At 43.6% G+C, this 15,743-nt stretch overlaps 1 protein-coding gene across 1 annotated transcript in view; it reads right to left on the bottom strand.

The window, feature by feature from the left end:
• Positions 1–11,627, bottom strand: part of SLC8A3 (solute carrier family 8 member A3) — a 145,662-nt gene extending 134,035 nt beyond the window's left edge. The window contains exon 1 of the mRNA XM_085582007.1: positions 11,608–11,627. The gene's annotated coding sequence lies outside the window, so the exon portion shown is untranslated. The remainder of the gene's footprint in view (positions 1–11,607) is intronic.
• Between the last annotated feature and the right edge of the window lie 4,116 nt (positions 11,628–15,743).

Genomic DNA, 15,743 nt, shown 5'->3' with positions numbered 1-15,743 from the left:
TTCACCCATCAGTCACAAGCTCTGGCTACAGTAGGAAATTGAGCTCTTGATGAAAATGGTTTTCACCAGAGAGCCTCCTTGTCTCTCATGGCCTTGCCCATTCTGTACTGTCTGGGGCTTAAGGTCACAACTATTGCCTCCTTCACCAAGAGAGCTGCTGTAGTATTTGCTTTTCTGCCCCCACTTTTTCTGTCTTCTATGAGGAAAGCTCTTTCAAGTGCATTGAGCCCCTTTCCCTCCTGTCTCAGCTGCTCTGGGCCACTGTGGAGGTAATACACTGAGCACACCACCTTAGTCACTTTTCCTCTGCTGCCTCCTGCATCCTTCAGGAAAAGCAGGTTTATCTGCTGAAGGGAGTGGACCACAACAGAGCAGGGGGAGATGATCTAATACAAGAAAAAAATCTCTTTTGGATTCAGATCTGACCTTGCAGGAGATAGCAGAACACTGGGAATCTGTTCCTGCTGTGGGCTTTGCTGGATCCTCAAAGTTAAATCCTGTCCCTTGCTTCCTCAGTTGTTGGGCAGTCAGATGGACACTTTTTCTACAAGGACCATGAAGCTTGCAGGTGCAACGACAGCCATGACATGGCAGTGGGCACTAAGTTCTGGATCCTACCCTACTGGTACTTTGAAGGAGATAAAGCCTGTGAATCCCAGACTGAGGAAAGGTATTGCTACTAGTGCCTGTTTCTGAACTGGATTCAAACAGCTTAATATTCCAGAGGCTTCAAAGTGCAAAGCTGGGTTCACAGCCTTCACTCACCTCTTGCTATGGACAGCTTTTTGTTCTTCTAGACTGTAACCTGAACAAAAAGTAGTAAAATACTTCGGCAAGGTTTTTGCTCAAGTACAGCCAGGCAGTCATAAAAGCAAAACAGCCCGAATATTTCATTAAAACACTGCATTTTTATGTCAATGGGCTGGACAAACATCTGAACATGCATTAGTGTAAATTGATTCTCAGCTTTGGGTGATCAGCCCTACGTCCCCCAGGAAAGCTACTTTAATTGCCACACCACCTGGAAAACTACTCAACAACAATATTCTTTGCCTTGCTGCCCCACCAGGCTGACTGTACAGACAAGATATTGATGCAGCAACCTGATGTAATCAAGGGCTATAAAAGGCAAAGCAGTAAATCATTTTGGATGCAACAGTCTGTCTGTGCACTTAGCCGTTTTTATGTTTTCCAAAACATCCAATAAACAAAATTGCATTTAACCATTAACATCCACAAAGCAATATTCCTTGCAAAGCTTGTGCTCTCACAGTGGGTGGTGATGGGGAAGGAACATGGCTTGGAAGTAGGTCAAGAAGTGTCCAGAATCAGGAATTATTTTACTTTTTTTTTCTTTCCAGCAGGTGAGTCATCTGAAACTTCTCACTGTTGAGCACAGCTGTTGGAAAAGGTGGCCCTCACTTCTCCTAGCATTAAAGAGTCAACCATATTCTTTACTGAACTTTCCCACAGTGCTCTTATGACTGATAATCAAGCCCACTTAAAAGACTAAAAATGAGAGATACAGCTCTGAGGGAAGCTTGTGCAAAACTAACTTTGCAGAAAGAAAGGGAATGAAGGGTTAGGTCTGTCTCCTACACCACAGAACCATCAACCCTAAAGGGCAAGAACTGCCTGGGCAGAGGCAGAAATGCTGCTGCAGCTTTCCACCTTTTCTCCTAGCAAAAGCTGCCATTCCCCAGAGATGCAGGTTCAGGGAAGCTGAGGAAAAGCATGCAAGGGCAGTAGCAAAAGAGCCTCTCTCTAGAGGACCAGAAGGCCAGAGTCCTCTCCACAGCACATAAGTGGGTCATGGTCCCCTTGCTTCTCGGGACTTGGTATTTTAACAAAACCCATAGAAACACAAAGCTACCTGACAGATTCTCGATACTCTAAAGTGGATTTTTGTTCCAGTCCACGAGATGAGCTTTGCTTTTTGTTTGTGTCTCAAGACTCCAGTTTCCAAATAAAGAATCAGTCAAGCTATAAGGAGAGTAAATGAGATCAATAATTCCTATCAGCTTTTAAAGTGACTAAAATACAGCTGAGATCCTGGAAAGAACTATACATTAGGCAAAAACAGAGATATTCTTGCATTTTACTTTTGCCAACATTCCTGAGAAGGAGGGGAAGACAAAGCCTCTTTCTTTACCTACCTGGCCTCAAAATAAGACAGACGCTTTTGCCTCAGGAGGGAGAAAACCACAGCAGTGTCTCAAGTTTTCCTTAAAATTTGTGGCCCACCTGACCAGCCTCCTACGAGCAGATTCAGGGCAGATGAACACTATTGAACCAGCCACATCTACAGGTGAGTGGTTGGTGGCCAAGTGACCCCCACAGCTGCAGAACTAGTTTAACTTACACCAGCTGAAAATTTTCCCCACTGGCTGACATTTAACTGCCCTGTTTTTCCCAGGATTTATCAAGAAGTCGGGCACTCAAGGTGACTCATCGCCAGCTAAGCCGGAGCCAGCAAGAGCTGTCACACTGCGCAGTGCTCTGGCTGCCCAGGGGGGCTGTCAGCAGAGCAGTGACCGGATCCTCCCCTGCCTAAACACCCTGGGCCTCGGCAGCGTGTGGCGGGGCATCGCTCGGCTCGGACAAACTCCTCCTGTGCACCACAAGTGTGGATGATGAGGAGCTTCTCCCTCTGTATTGCAACGGGGCAATGCAGCAAAATTCAATTTCTCCGGGGCACGTAATGAGCATTCCAAGTGGCTCGCATGCAGCTACACCCGGATAAATAAGAAGAAAATCCCTAACCATAATCACCTGTCAAATATCTTGCCCCTTCCCCCACTCCCTGCCAACCTGCTCTTGATTTTCAAAGGGTTTTCAGCCTGTTTAGCCGGGGATAAAGCTGAGCAGGTGAACTGGAGGCAGCAGTACCCACAGAGGCCGGAGCAGGAGGCGGCACGGCCCCCTGAGCAGCGCGGCCCCGTGCGGGCGCTGCCGCCCCGGGCCAGGGGCGGCCCGGCCCGCGGGCAGCTCTCTGCAGGGCAGCCGGGTGCATTTAGGGATGGGTGCGGCAGAGCCAGCCCGGCCAAAGGCATCCAGCCCGGCCAAAGGCATCCAGCCCCGCGGGTGCCCGAGAGCAGCAAACGGGACAGCGCACAGCCCGTGTGCGGTGGTGCCACCGCCACAGCCCACACGGGGCTGCGGAGCTGCCGGCCCGCCGAAGCCCTGCTCGTGTGGGCAAAGGGAGGGCTTTGCATTTGGATTTGTGCCGAGGGATCCAGGACAGCTCTGCCTGGCATTAATATGTTTGGCACGGCATTAAAAAAGAGGAGCAAATGGAATAGGAGGCCAAAGTAGCAGCCTTGATGTAGGACATGAAAGGAGAAATTTGCTATCAGATCAGAGACAAGGAGGTGCCTCTGGAAAAAAAAAAACAACCAAAAAACACTCGAATGGCTGCTGAACACCTGTGTCCCGGGCAGGAATTTGGAAAGAGCTGCTTCTCATTCAAAGACACATACAAACCTGCATTTCCCTGGCTTGTTTCACAGGGGAGTTATGCAGGAAGATGTGGGATGAAGCAGTGTTCAAACAGTGCTGCTAAATGCAGTGGAAGACTAAATTGAGTGCATAGGATGGACAGTAACAATGAAGCAACAAAGTTTGTCACTAGGATCTCTGTACTGAAAAAAAAAAAATAAAGGAAGAGAAAATTATTTAGAGTGGGCAGGTAATCCTCTGTTTGAATAGTGAAACTGTGTTTTTAGGTTTACTGTGAGAACCAGATTAGTCCAATGGCACTGAACATATTCATTTTGTGGGACAGGAGCTCTCCTTCCCATTTAGGCTGTAGTGAGTGCCTGCTCCAAAGACATTTTTAGATATATGGTTTGATTCTCCTTAGATACTAGACATACTGTAAATGACACCATTTAATTATTGTTCAAGCTGGTTAGCACTTTAATACAGAGAAAATAAACTGTAAACATCTTGTTGCTGCAGAAACAAGGGTATGTACCAGTCATGATTCACTCCAAGAATCTTCATGAAACTACATAAACCACCCAGAATCAGTCCTTTCACCACAGAAATGAAAAGGTCTGAAACAGCACAGCAAATATTTCATTAGCCATAGCCATGCCACCATGGAGAAGGCAGCATCCAAACACCACTGGGGAATACATTTCTGCAAATAAAGGGAAGACACCATCGTTGAAGTTGCCTAGGTGAAAGCTCCTAAGGGACATGGGATTTTAAGCCTGGAAGTATCTGCATACACAAGTGACATTTGACAGCAAGATCTGGATAGAGTCAGATCCCAACTGTTGAGTTATGGGAGCAACCAACCTGTGGTACAATGCATTCTGGAACATGACTAGCTTTCAGTAACTTAGGATGTTAAAATTAATGTCTTATATTTTTAACTGATCTACACTATTTCAAGCAGAATTTTTTGAGCCTGAGGCAGGGATTACTCAATGTGTTTAGACAGTGTGGCTTGTGTAAGAAGGCAGCCTGGAAGAGGTACAAGACTTTTCCAAGATTTTGAGACAATGCCAATACCAGAAGAGAGGACTTCTGACAACCCATGCTATTTGTTTGCACAGCACATACACAGAAAGATATCTCTCTCAGCTCTGCTCAGGTGGTTGCACAGCTTTCTGCCCCTGCAATGTGAGCAGAAGAAGAGCTGCCCACAGGAACCATGCAATAGTCTTTGACTACCATCACATCCCACCTGCAGTAACATCTTGAGGAGCCCAAAGGGGAAGATGATGGTGCAAGAGGCACCACAAAGTGTCAGGTCCAGTCCGGGCAAGAGAGAAAAAAGCAGAGAACAAGACAATACAATTAAAGTGTTTTAAAACCCAAAACCAAACCAACAAACATACAAAAACAACAACAACAAAAGCAAAGCAGACCTTTTCTGAGCTGTGGCAAATTGGTCCTGGAAAAGCAGTGCAAATGATTAGAAGATAAGGAAAAACTACCCCCAAAATTGCCTCTTGTATTTAAAAATCACATAAACACTAGATGGATTTGAGTTCCTTAATCTGCATTCTGCATCTTTACAAATACAGGTCATGCAGATAAAATGAGAAAGGCAAGAGGGGAAATGAAGAACAGTGGTGGGCATCACCAAAGTACACTCCTTTCCTTAGAAGGCAATACAGCTTTCCTCTGACTGCTCTCATGCCATACCCAAAGCTCTCCAAAATCACAGAGAGAATAGGGAACCTCTCCCTCTCAAAAGTACTATTGGCAGACACAAGTATGTAGGAGCTGATGGATGCAGGGCACTGCCTGTGACTGTTACTGGTTCCTATTCCTACATGGGAGCTCCTTGCTTGCTGCTGTCTGGGTACCCGAGCCAAATGGTCTTTGTGGGGTCATTCTGCAAATGGGTGTCTCCAGGAAGAGGCTGTGGTCACAGTGCCCAGTCAGCCTTCTTTGTTCTGAGCCTTCAGTGCTGGTTTAACCACAAGGGAGGTGCAGCTTGCCCTGCCCCAGTGCTGTCCCCTGGGATGCTGACAGAACTGGGAGAAACCACCGGCAGGGGAGGTGCACAAGGACTCTGGTCTGCAAAGCTGAGCTTGCTGGCCACGGAGTCCTTGGCCAGGTGGCAGTTCTGGGACACAACCCTGCCAGCAGCTTGGCTGAGGGCAACCACGGCCACCAGTTCCTTCCCAACCCACCCATAGAGGGAAAGATGCCTCAAATAAAGACTTTGAGTTGGGGGACAGCCAGGATTTGGCCCTGTGCAGCATTTAAATAAGCTTCTTCAGCTATATTTGGACCTCTGAAATACTCCTATGTTTTGAAGTGGTTTCCAAGAACAATGAAGTATTCCTATGGGTCTGTATGCTCTGTCCCTCCAACACTCTGATCCCAGCTGGAAACATGGCCCAGGCAGAAAAAGACAAGAACACAAGTAACTTGCCTGTGGTTTTAGGGAAGTGGAAGCAGGAAAGCAGGCCCCAACCCTACAAATGGTTATCTTTGAGTGCATAATTCTTAATTATATCCTTAAGCAAAGCCTAGAGTAATATAGTAAGTTAAGCATGTAATTCCACTTTAACTGATGGGTGAGTCCCTAAAGCAAATGCTTATGTATTACACAGGGCTGCTCCCTAACTCAGCCAAGACTCACTGGGGAGCCAGAGAGGTCTTGTTCAGGTGGCACTGGGGATGCTTTAGCAAGGCACCATACTGATGTGCACACAAGTGGATGACAAGGCCATGCCCCATATTTGTACCATGAGCTCAAGTCACCAAGAGTGCAACTCTGGGTGAACCCACTTTTACTAGAAGAAGGGAGGTAGGGGGACTGATGCAGGCTGAGGAAGGTTATCCAGTCCCATTCATACACTGCAGTGGGCAGCTCTAAAGCCTCCCCACCAACTCTGCACCTCTCCACCTGCTAGCATGGCTCCAGCAGCAGCTCCAGGGGCAGCACAGAGATTGGGGACCATGCTGCTGCCCAGCCCAGCTCCCTCCAGTGGTGCCTGCTTGCTGGACTAGTGGCCTGGCTGCTCTCAGGGAGTCTCCATACTCTTAGCATGAAGTTTCCATTTCTACCTTCAGTCAAGTCATGAAGCAGCATATCAAGTGAAAATATACAAGAAAGAGGAGAAGGCCAGCACTGTGGCTTAATTAATCTTATGGGTAGCTGCCATTCAGAAGGGTAAACATGAGACCAAAGTCTTGGCACGCTGCAGAAACAACACACTTCTGCTGCCAGTACAGTGGAGAAGGGATTTAATACAATACACAAGGGAAGAAGTAGAAAAAGGAAAGGGGAAGACGTGAGGATTGCCTGACATGTTTGGGTGCCTAAAGGAAGCTCTGTGACAACATGGCCTGTTTAAAGGATTAAGCACTAATTGCACATCCACATTGTTTAGTAAGGAAGGTCACCTGAGCCACAGATGACACCTTCACCAAAGCACAGAGAAGTGCAGTAAATGGATACATGCCTGGGCACGTGGCAGCCATGCTCCTCAAGCACTTGTATCCCTCATGCTTCTTTACCTTGCAGGGGCAAATACCCAGCACTGAATAATGTGCTCAAAGCAAGTGCCAGCCACTCCTCTAATTCTCACAGCTGATGCCCCCATTTCCTGCCAAAGCTGAGCCAGGGGGCAGAGAGTTAACAGCTACAAGAAACCTCTAAGCACTTGAGCTGCCTGCTAACAGCACCAAGGAATTTATCCACTGCAGAGGATCGTTTCTCTGGATAGTGTGAATTAGGTTTTGTGTGTATGAAGGCTAGATAAAGGTTAGGAATAAGAAGGAATTAGTCCATTTCCTGGATGTAGCAAAGACGTGATGTGTCTAATTTAAAATGGAGATGCTGACAGACTTTTTCTACCTCCTTTGAAAGTAATGAACAATTTTATTCAAGAGCAACATCAGTAATTTCTCCAAGGCCAACAGTCAGTTCAAACTAGACAGCACAAATGCTCATTGGCATTTCAGAGGTGAACAGCAAATAAACACTCATAGCTCAACAGATACCCTGCTCTCTTCTTTGTGTTAGATATATTTTTTCATAGGCAAAAGAAAATATAAAAGAAAAAATTGTTGCTAAGTAGCTTCCACCAAGGCATGTAACATCACCTTACCAGGGCTGCCAGCCTTGTGGGTAGAAAACTGGATGAACATCCCAAAGTATGTTTCATGTGCTGGGTTTTATTCCAGCTGGATACATTTTGAAGGGTAGAATCACTTTGGAAGAGATGGTGAGGAGACAACAAGCAGAGATGAATGATGGAGGAACCCACATAAAACTGAGGAGCTGGAAGAGGGAGGAAACATGAAGCAGGGAGGAGATATGTCTGTTCTGGCCAGCACAAATATCACTCAGTCAATGTGTGATTCAGTCAATCCACCCTGAGCTTGACATTTCTCTTGGTAGAAGATGTCCTCTCCTCATTTTCTCTGGTCTAATGCACTGATGCTTTCATTTCAAAAGGTGACATGATTACAAGGAATGCTAAAAATACACATGGGCCTTCATTCCACTCCCCCGTCACTGGTAGAACAAAATTTCCATCTTTCTTGTTAGCCACAAACAGCGATTTAATCTGATAGGCATGTGGGGAACAAAACCTCTTTATTTTCATTATCTCCTCCTTTATGCAACACCATCAACCAAGGTTCAGACTTAGGAGTCCAGTCTAGTTGTTTGGATGACCATTAGTTAGGTTCTCTCCCCTTTGGCTGGACTAAGAGAGTGCTTTCTCCTGCCCATCCTTCAATCTTCCAGCCCTTCAGCATGATTAAAGGGTAGTCTAGCCCAGCAGCATCCAAACTGCCCTTGCTATTGTCCACTTCTGCTACTCTCCGAGGTCCTCACAGCCCTTCCTTGCCGTACGGCTGAGGACACAGCAGCACATAGAGCCCAACTCCATCACACATGCAGGAGCCAGACACCCCCCCAGAACACAAGTCTCCCAGTAGCTGGGCACCACAGAAGTCCTGCCAGCTGCCTGACATCCCTAGGAAACCCAGTCCACCGGCGGGGTAAGTAGTCCTTCCTGAGGGAATAGGGCACATGGATGCACAGATCAGGTGCTCCAAGATCCATTCCAGACAAGAGATGAATGCCCAATCAGTCTCTCCTGCAGCTGAGCATTTAAAACCAAGAGTGTTTAAGAAAACAAAGAGTTAACTACACAAACATTAAACTTTCCATGCTGCAAATGCTCAGTGCACTTGCAATTCTTCGGGGGGGGAAAAAAAAAAAAAAAAATTGGCCTATGGATGATATCAGAAAGAATTTTTTCAGGAGAAATCTTCTAAAGGATGGGAAAGAATTTAATACAATTTCAGTTTATTCATATAACACTAGGTTATTATAAACTTTATCTTTAAATGCTTTTATATAACATCTGAAACATTATTTTGTTGGTTTTTGGTTTTTTGTTTTGTTTTTGGTTTTTTTTGTTTTTTTTTTTTTTGCTGTGGTTTGAAAGACATATGAAAATACTATGGTAATTCCTGCTTAAGCGTTAGGTATTCAAAATAGAAGTCTTAATTGCAAGCTGCAAATGCTATAAATGGCAGACAATAAATCTCAACAACAGGGGATCAAAAGGAAAGAATACCCACTAACACAGTTGTTTTTATCTAAAACCAGGACACATTACTCTGGTACAAGACCTCAGTTGTTAGAGGGAAAATTTTTCCCCTCAAGCGACAGATTCTATGAAATACTTCTGAATTAGGACAATTAAGAAAATACAAACATTTCTAATCAGGATCATTGTCAGTATCACACAACTCAGAGACCGACATTGGCTTTTCTTTGTCTTTTCAAAAGAAAATGTCTTTGTCTCCGATTTGTACAGACAAAGCACAGGAATATTGAAAGGTACTTCTTTAAATACACACTCCAAAATTTTCAATATGTCATAGAAGAAAAGGGCAACTGAAAGCATTTTTTGTTGTCCCTAAATTTTTGATTCTCTTAAAATCAGACATTTACACATGAGAAAAGCTTTTTGAGGTGGACATTTTGTAGCAGCATGTAAGCCTCGTATAACAACTTCATAGTGAAGAGATCTTTATGTACAAACCCAGCACGTTCCTTTATGTTGCAGTTATCGATCAAGAGATCATTTAAGTATAGAATTTGTATTAAGGGCTAAGGAATTGCTCCTTTGGGAACACAGAAGCAAGTTCCTCAGTAAAACAAAAAACAAGAATTCTCTCTGCAGAAAAATTAAGCAGAGAGAAGATGACCTGTTCCTTCAACTACAGGATACAAGAATTCATCACTAAAAGAGATTCTTTTATTTAAAGAACTTTCACGCGTGCTTGGACCAGCTGAAACAGTTTTTCAGCTCCTATGAAACAAAGTCAAAAGTGAACTGACTATATAATACGTGTGTATATACATAAATAAAAACTAAGAGAGTCAAAAAGCTCCGAAGACGTTCCGCGGGGCTGCTGCCACAAGGAGCGCCCAGCTGCACCCCCGCCCCCTGAGCAGCCTGCTTGTCTGAGCGCTGCCAGGAGCCAGGCACGGAGCTGCAGCATCCGTGAGACCGCAGCAGCGCTGCCAGCCCCTCCTGCGGGGTACAGCCCATTCTGCAGAAACGCAGCGCCCTCCCAGCGCACAGGGTCACCGCTCTGCCTCCACCAGAACTGACCCCGTCCTGCCCGAGGCTCTGCACCGAGCCAGCACTGCAAGGCAGCGGTTCTCCCAGCTCAGCTCCTTTCCTGACACGGAGATATTCCCCGGCCTCGACAGCAGGCGGGCAAGCGGGCCGCAGGCTAGTGTGACACTTCTCTATTCGCTTCTAATGGGATAATGAAGTGCGATTTCAGGTAGTAACAGCTCCTACTCCACATCGCAGGCCTGAGGCCATGTACTCACAGAAGAAAGAAGCTATCCTGGGTAAACAGATTTCACTTGGACTGAAAATTGTCAGTGTTTATTCACCGGTTTGTTTTGGGAAAGCTGATTCATTGGCTTCCTTGTCGTTATCGATTCAAATTCTTCTGCTAATTATTTGGAACACAGCTGAGATTTGCCCAGATGCTGCAGTTATCTGGGACTCGCCTAAGAAGAGTCACCAACTGGTGAGGCTCTCCCATCAGAGAACTCATCAGATTACTTACACTGGAGAAAGGCTCACTGCCATGTACAGAAATAAGAGGTTTCCTATCCCCTAATGAGAGCCCAAATGCTCCTAGGTCTGGTCAAAGCTCTTCTAAGAGACAGATTGCCTTCAAGTTAACTGTGGCTCATTAGTTGTTTCTACCTTTTCCTTTTTTAGTAACAAACCAGTCATAATTATTAATCACGATTGTTTTGAGTGAATCTAATTGCAGTGTTCCCTAAAGCATAGCAACACTCCCTCCACACCCAGCCAACCAAAATGGAAAAATCACATCCCAAAAATAGCAGCAAGAGACAGCAAACAAAACCTGGCCTCCAACAATTTGTGTCATTCGACCAGACAGATCTTTAAGATGAAAACCAGCTGAGAGACTAACACTCTGGAAGATATTACAGCCTTCCTCTAAAAGCCAGCCGGAATCCCCTACATCCCTCGCTATGTAAAGGGCTGGCTGGTGCCGACCCAGAAAGTGGTTTTGGAGGGCGAATGGCCAGCCCTCACAAGGTGAAAGGCAAATTCACAGCATCCTCCATGTACCTCCTCTTCAAAGGACAGCTGCAGAGACAAAGGTGGAGTTTTTAAGTGATCTCTGCCGACACAAAGACTGGAAGATATCCCATAGTTACTGTGGTTGATGTAGGAATGCTGGAGTGAAATGCCTTTGAGTTACTCACAAGGTTCCACTATATCATTTTATGGTCTCTTCTAGAGATAATATATATAATTTCTGGTCCCACAAGTGATTAGGGGAAAAAGCACAAAACATAACAAACCACCCAGATCAAGTTAATAGATCTGCATAAAAAAGCCAGGATTAGATAAGGTTTTTAGGCACTAAGTCTGGCTGGCAATTACTGTGTTCCTTGTAAATACTTAGCTCTGGATTTAGGAAGTTTACAAACCTAGACAGATACAAACATATTATCACAGTATTTTAAGGTCTTCCTACATCAGAGATATTTTTGCCTGGCCCCTGAACCCCATTCATGCAACAGTGAAAAACTCTTGAAGGACTTACCTGTGGTTATCATCTAAAATTGTTGGGGTTATATATCCTCAAAGCATTCAAGCAATCTTGAAAAGGTAAAGATTCCTCTGTTGCAGATGAATGTTTTTAGTGGCTTTCAACAGAAAGGAATCAAGCTGCACTACAATTTCTCCCACTCTAGAGCACCAAGACCCACCTGCCTTTTGAAACAGAGGTAATTCAGGGCAATGCATTTCAGCTGTACTTGCAAGGCACGTTAAAGGAAACTTGACTTCTAAAAGCTGCTCTTAAAGAGCAAGAATGATAGCAGTTACAGATAGGTAAAAGTTAAGAGGTCACTGAGCCCAGCCTGCTGCCAGGCCACGCAAAGTCCCCAGAGGCAGTACAAGCCAGGGCTTCAATTGATACCACAACTGATCTTAGCTAAAAGGTCAAGAAGTGCTGATGGGGAGGGGGCTGAGGACAAAAGTGACTTACAGCTGCCTCTATGTCCTCTGCAGAGGAGATGCAGGCAAACCTCTCTGGAATAATACTTAGAATTTATCATGTTAGGCAGATGGCATTTGACTTGCGGCTCTTAATACATAATCCTGAAAGGTCTGTTGCAGTTATCTACTGCAATAATAATGCTGTTTTGCATGTTGCAAGACACCTGAAGCAGCATCAATAAAGTACTCTCACAGGGCCAGTTTGCTGACACTCTGTGCCCTTGCTGTACACAAGGTTATCTTTAATGGCAGAAAGTATTTTTTTATTGCTCCCTGATGACTTAGAGGAAGCTGTGGATCCTCTGACCTTATTGCCCATACAGCATGAGCTTTGGCTGAAGGATGGTCTAAGGAAAACTTTGCTTTTGAAGTAGGAAATATATACTTCTTTATCTTATTTTATCCAACAGACAGGACTGCATTCAGTCCTGCCTATATGACTTACCCTTGTCCATGCCATGATTTTCCAGATTTTGTCAAAAAGGTGGCTACATACATTGCCTTGCCTCTGTAGTAGGCAACACTGGGATTGCAATTTCTATCTAAACACCAGTGTGACACACTAAGATATTTATTGATCATTGTAATAAGAATTTACTGAGAGAATATTTTTTTTAAGCTGTCAAGAAACATCAAATTTTCAAGGGAAAGAAGATATATATATATTTGTTTTAAATAGCAATATCAGAGCTGCCCAAATTTTCAAACTCATTCATAGCTGGTAATCCTGTTACCAGAGAGTCAAGGGAGACAGGCAGAGGTACACAGGCCTTTGCTGTTTTTGCAAGCACTCATCCCAAAGTTTGGCCTTAACATCCATGAAAGCCAAACGAGGAGACTTCTTAGGATCCAGCTCACCCAAAACAAGACTTATAAAGGCAAAGTGATCAAAACTCATCACTCAAATGCTTTCCAAGATCAGTGGAAGGGGAGGAAGCAGCAGAGCAGTTCAACACCCACCTTGGCAGACAGCTACCCCTCAATGAGGTGATCACTCCATGTAACAATGTAAATGTTTGCACAGACACTAAACGTCAGCAGATACTACATGTCAGTAGGAAAATAAAAGTCTCTTCTGTGCAACCTGGGCAGACAATCACTGCACAGAGACAGCTCCTGCTAAGGCAACCATCCTTATCCCTCAGAGTGATCCCTGCAAGTCCCCACCTTGGCAGGGCATTGATGATGAAGAGACACTATTCTCCAGATCTTCACTGTATGTGTACAGAGAGGAAAAAGCATTCTTTGTGGCTGCCTAAATATGTGTGTTTCTATCTACACATATATACATATATTTAATATATAATGCAGGCCCTTTAAAAAACAGTTTTACAGACATATGAGAACCCATAAGAGATTATGGGTTTAAGGTATTATATATTTTCCAAATTTCAGATCTTCTGTTACACCCCTTATGCAAAGAAAGCAGAGTTGTGAATCCTCCAAGGGCAAAAGAGACTTCTCCAAGGACAAAGCAACAAGGCACAGAGACACCTTCATCGACTGCTGCAGCAGCTCCTAGATTACAGCATGTGCAGGCAGAGAGTTCAGAACCAACACCTGTTCTCCTCCTCGCCTCTGGGTGCTACCTGAACACACAGAAAGGGAAATACACAAAGGCTGTATGGAGTATATGGCTGTTAAAGTGGATAGTGCACACCAGTGACAGAACTTTTAAGATCACGAGCAGCGTGTGCGAGAAAAATGGACCTGTCAGGTAACACTGCACAACCCTGAGTAGCTTCAAGGGACAAAGACTGCTCAATTTTTAATTTCTGTTGTGAATAATTCATTACAGGGCTAAGAAATCTTCTTGAATAGATGAAAGATAGGAGATAAAGGTCTCCTTTTCCTATTCATATTCCAAATCACTGCTCAGTCAACTGGGTCTGTCCATACAAAGTCCAAGTTTCCATATCCAACTTTTTCTTACAAAGTCAGAAACTTCAGCCCACTTAAAAAAGGACATGTTCTATGCTGGTCCTGGAGGATACACTAAAATTCAAACATTCAAAGAAATATTTAAGACATTTCAATTTCTGATTATTTAACATATAGGGGGTTTTACATTAACAGAAACATACTGTGAATATTCCCAGCTGTTTCTCTGCAATAACTTCTCTAAGCCAAGTTCCAAAACACTGTCTATCATAACTCTCTTTTAAATCTTCCCAAAAAAACCCATATCAGGGCTAGGGTGAACTTTAAAAAAATTTGATCAAACAGTATTCAAGTTCATATTGATTTAAAGGATGATAAAAAAAAGACCTACAATTTTTGCGATTATTCCAGCATAGCAAATTAAGATGTTTGTACTTCACAGGGAGCACTCAACCCAAAAGGCCTTTTATAGGGAATGTGCAATCTCAGATTTTTGTGCTGAAAATACATGTTTATCTTTAATCACATATTTAATTGCATCTGAGTCAGGATGTTTGCAAGGCAAAAGAGTATCTGTGGTGGTGGGGTGGATAACCAAATAATGGTGAGACATGAGTCCTGAACTGTATGGACTGTAGACTTCAAATACACATGAACATGAGTAGGACTGCAATACTTCCATCTTTGATTCCCAGTTTGTTACTAGACAGGTAACTTAAAATTATGGAAACCCTGAAGCATGTAAACAGCAGTGATGCCTTTTTTTTACACTGGAAAAAATCTTGGGTTTCTTTTTAATGTATCCTGACATATAAGCATGCTGTTTGAATATCTAAAAGTGACATAATTTAACACAAACGGGACAAATAAATTTAGGCTGTGGAATTAGCAAAAGCAGGGAGGAAAAGGAACTAGTTTTCAAGGAAACTTCATCAGTTGGTGTAAAACTTACATTGTCATTACCTGGCATAGCAGAATATTGAATGTAATATGGGGTAGGTCTTTTCTTACGAGTTACCGAGCAGTGAAGGGCTCTGTTAAATTGCAGGAGTGCCACTTTCTGAATGCAGTGTGCACATTTGGTGAGGAGAAGGCTGGCACACCCAGCCACAAGGGTGTGCAGTCACATCCTTGTCAGTAAAGAGCATCAGCACTCACCAACTAACAGAGAAACTGAGAGGTGAACCCTGAAAAAAGATATTTTACCATTTTTTTTAAAATATGCTTGATTGACATTTTGCAATCTGTTCAATGAGAAAGACCTATTTTTGATAGATTTACTCTTATTGAGAACACATTCTGTGAAAAGTTTTGAAAACTGTTGAAGCATTTTGTGCTGTCAATCTTTTAAGTCAAAACTACATTTTTAAAATCAGTGGTGGTTTTTAATTTCCAGAGTTAAGGTCCCTCATGAAGAAGAATCCAGAATGGAAAAACATGAAAAACAAAATAAAACATTGTACTTCATCCAAATGAAAGTATTTCTAAAACCACTAACTTGCAAAATATTATATCTGACTTTTCATTTGGATCTGAATATTTTTTGAGCTCAGATATTTTTCCTGAGACAAAAATAATTTTCCTTTCTATTTTATCCAGAGGGACCAGTCAGAAAAAAAATACTGTTTTCTATTACTATTTTTGTCCCTAAGCATTTTGCTTTCTGTATTTCTTTTTTTTTTTTTTCCCTACTTGCCTTCCTTTTCTTTCTTAAAATGCCCTATCTACTAAAAACGAGAATAAAATTGAATCTGGAACTTGAGATTCTTTGCTCTTGCTCTCCTCTTTTCCTCTGTT

Source organism: Lonchura striata, chromosome 5 (genome assembly GCF_050655825.1).
Source record: "Lonchura striata isolate lonStrDom1 chromosome 5, ASM5065582v1, whole genome shotgun sequence".
NCBI classification, from domain to species: Eukaryota; Metazoa; Chordata; class Aves; order Passeriformes; family Estrildidae; genus Lonchura; species Lonchura striata.
Note: the sequence above shows the minus strand (reverse complement) of the source record. Positions and strands in the feature narration are given on the sequence as shown.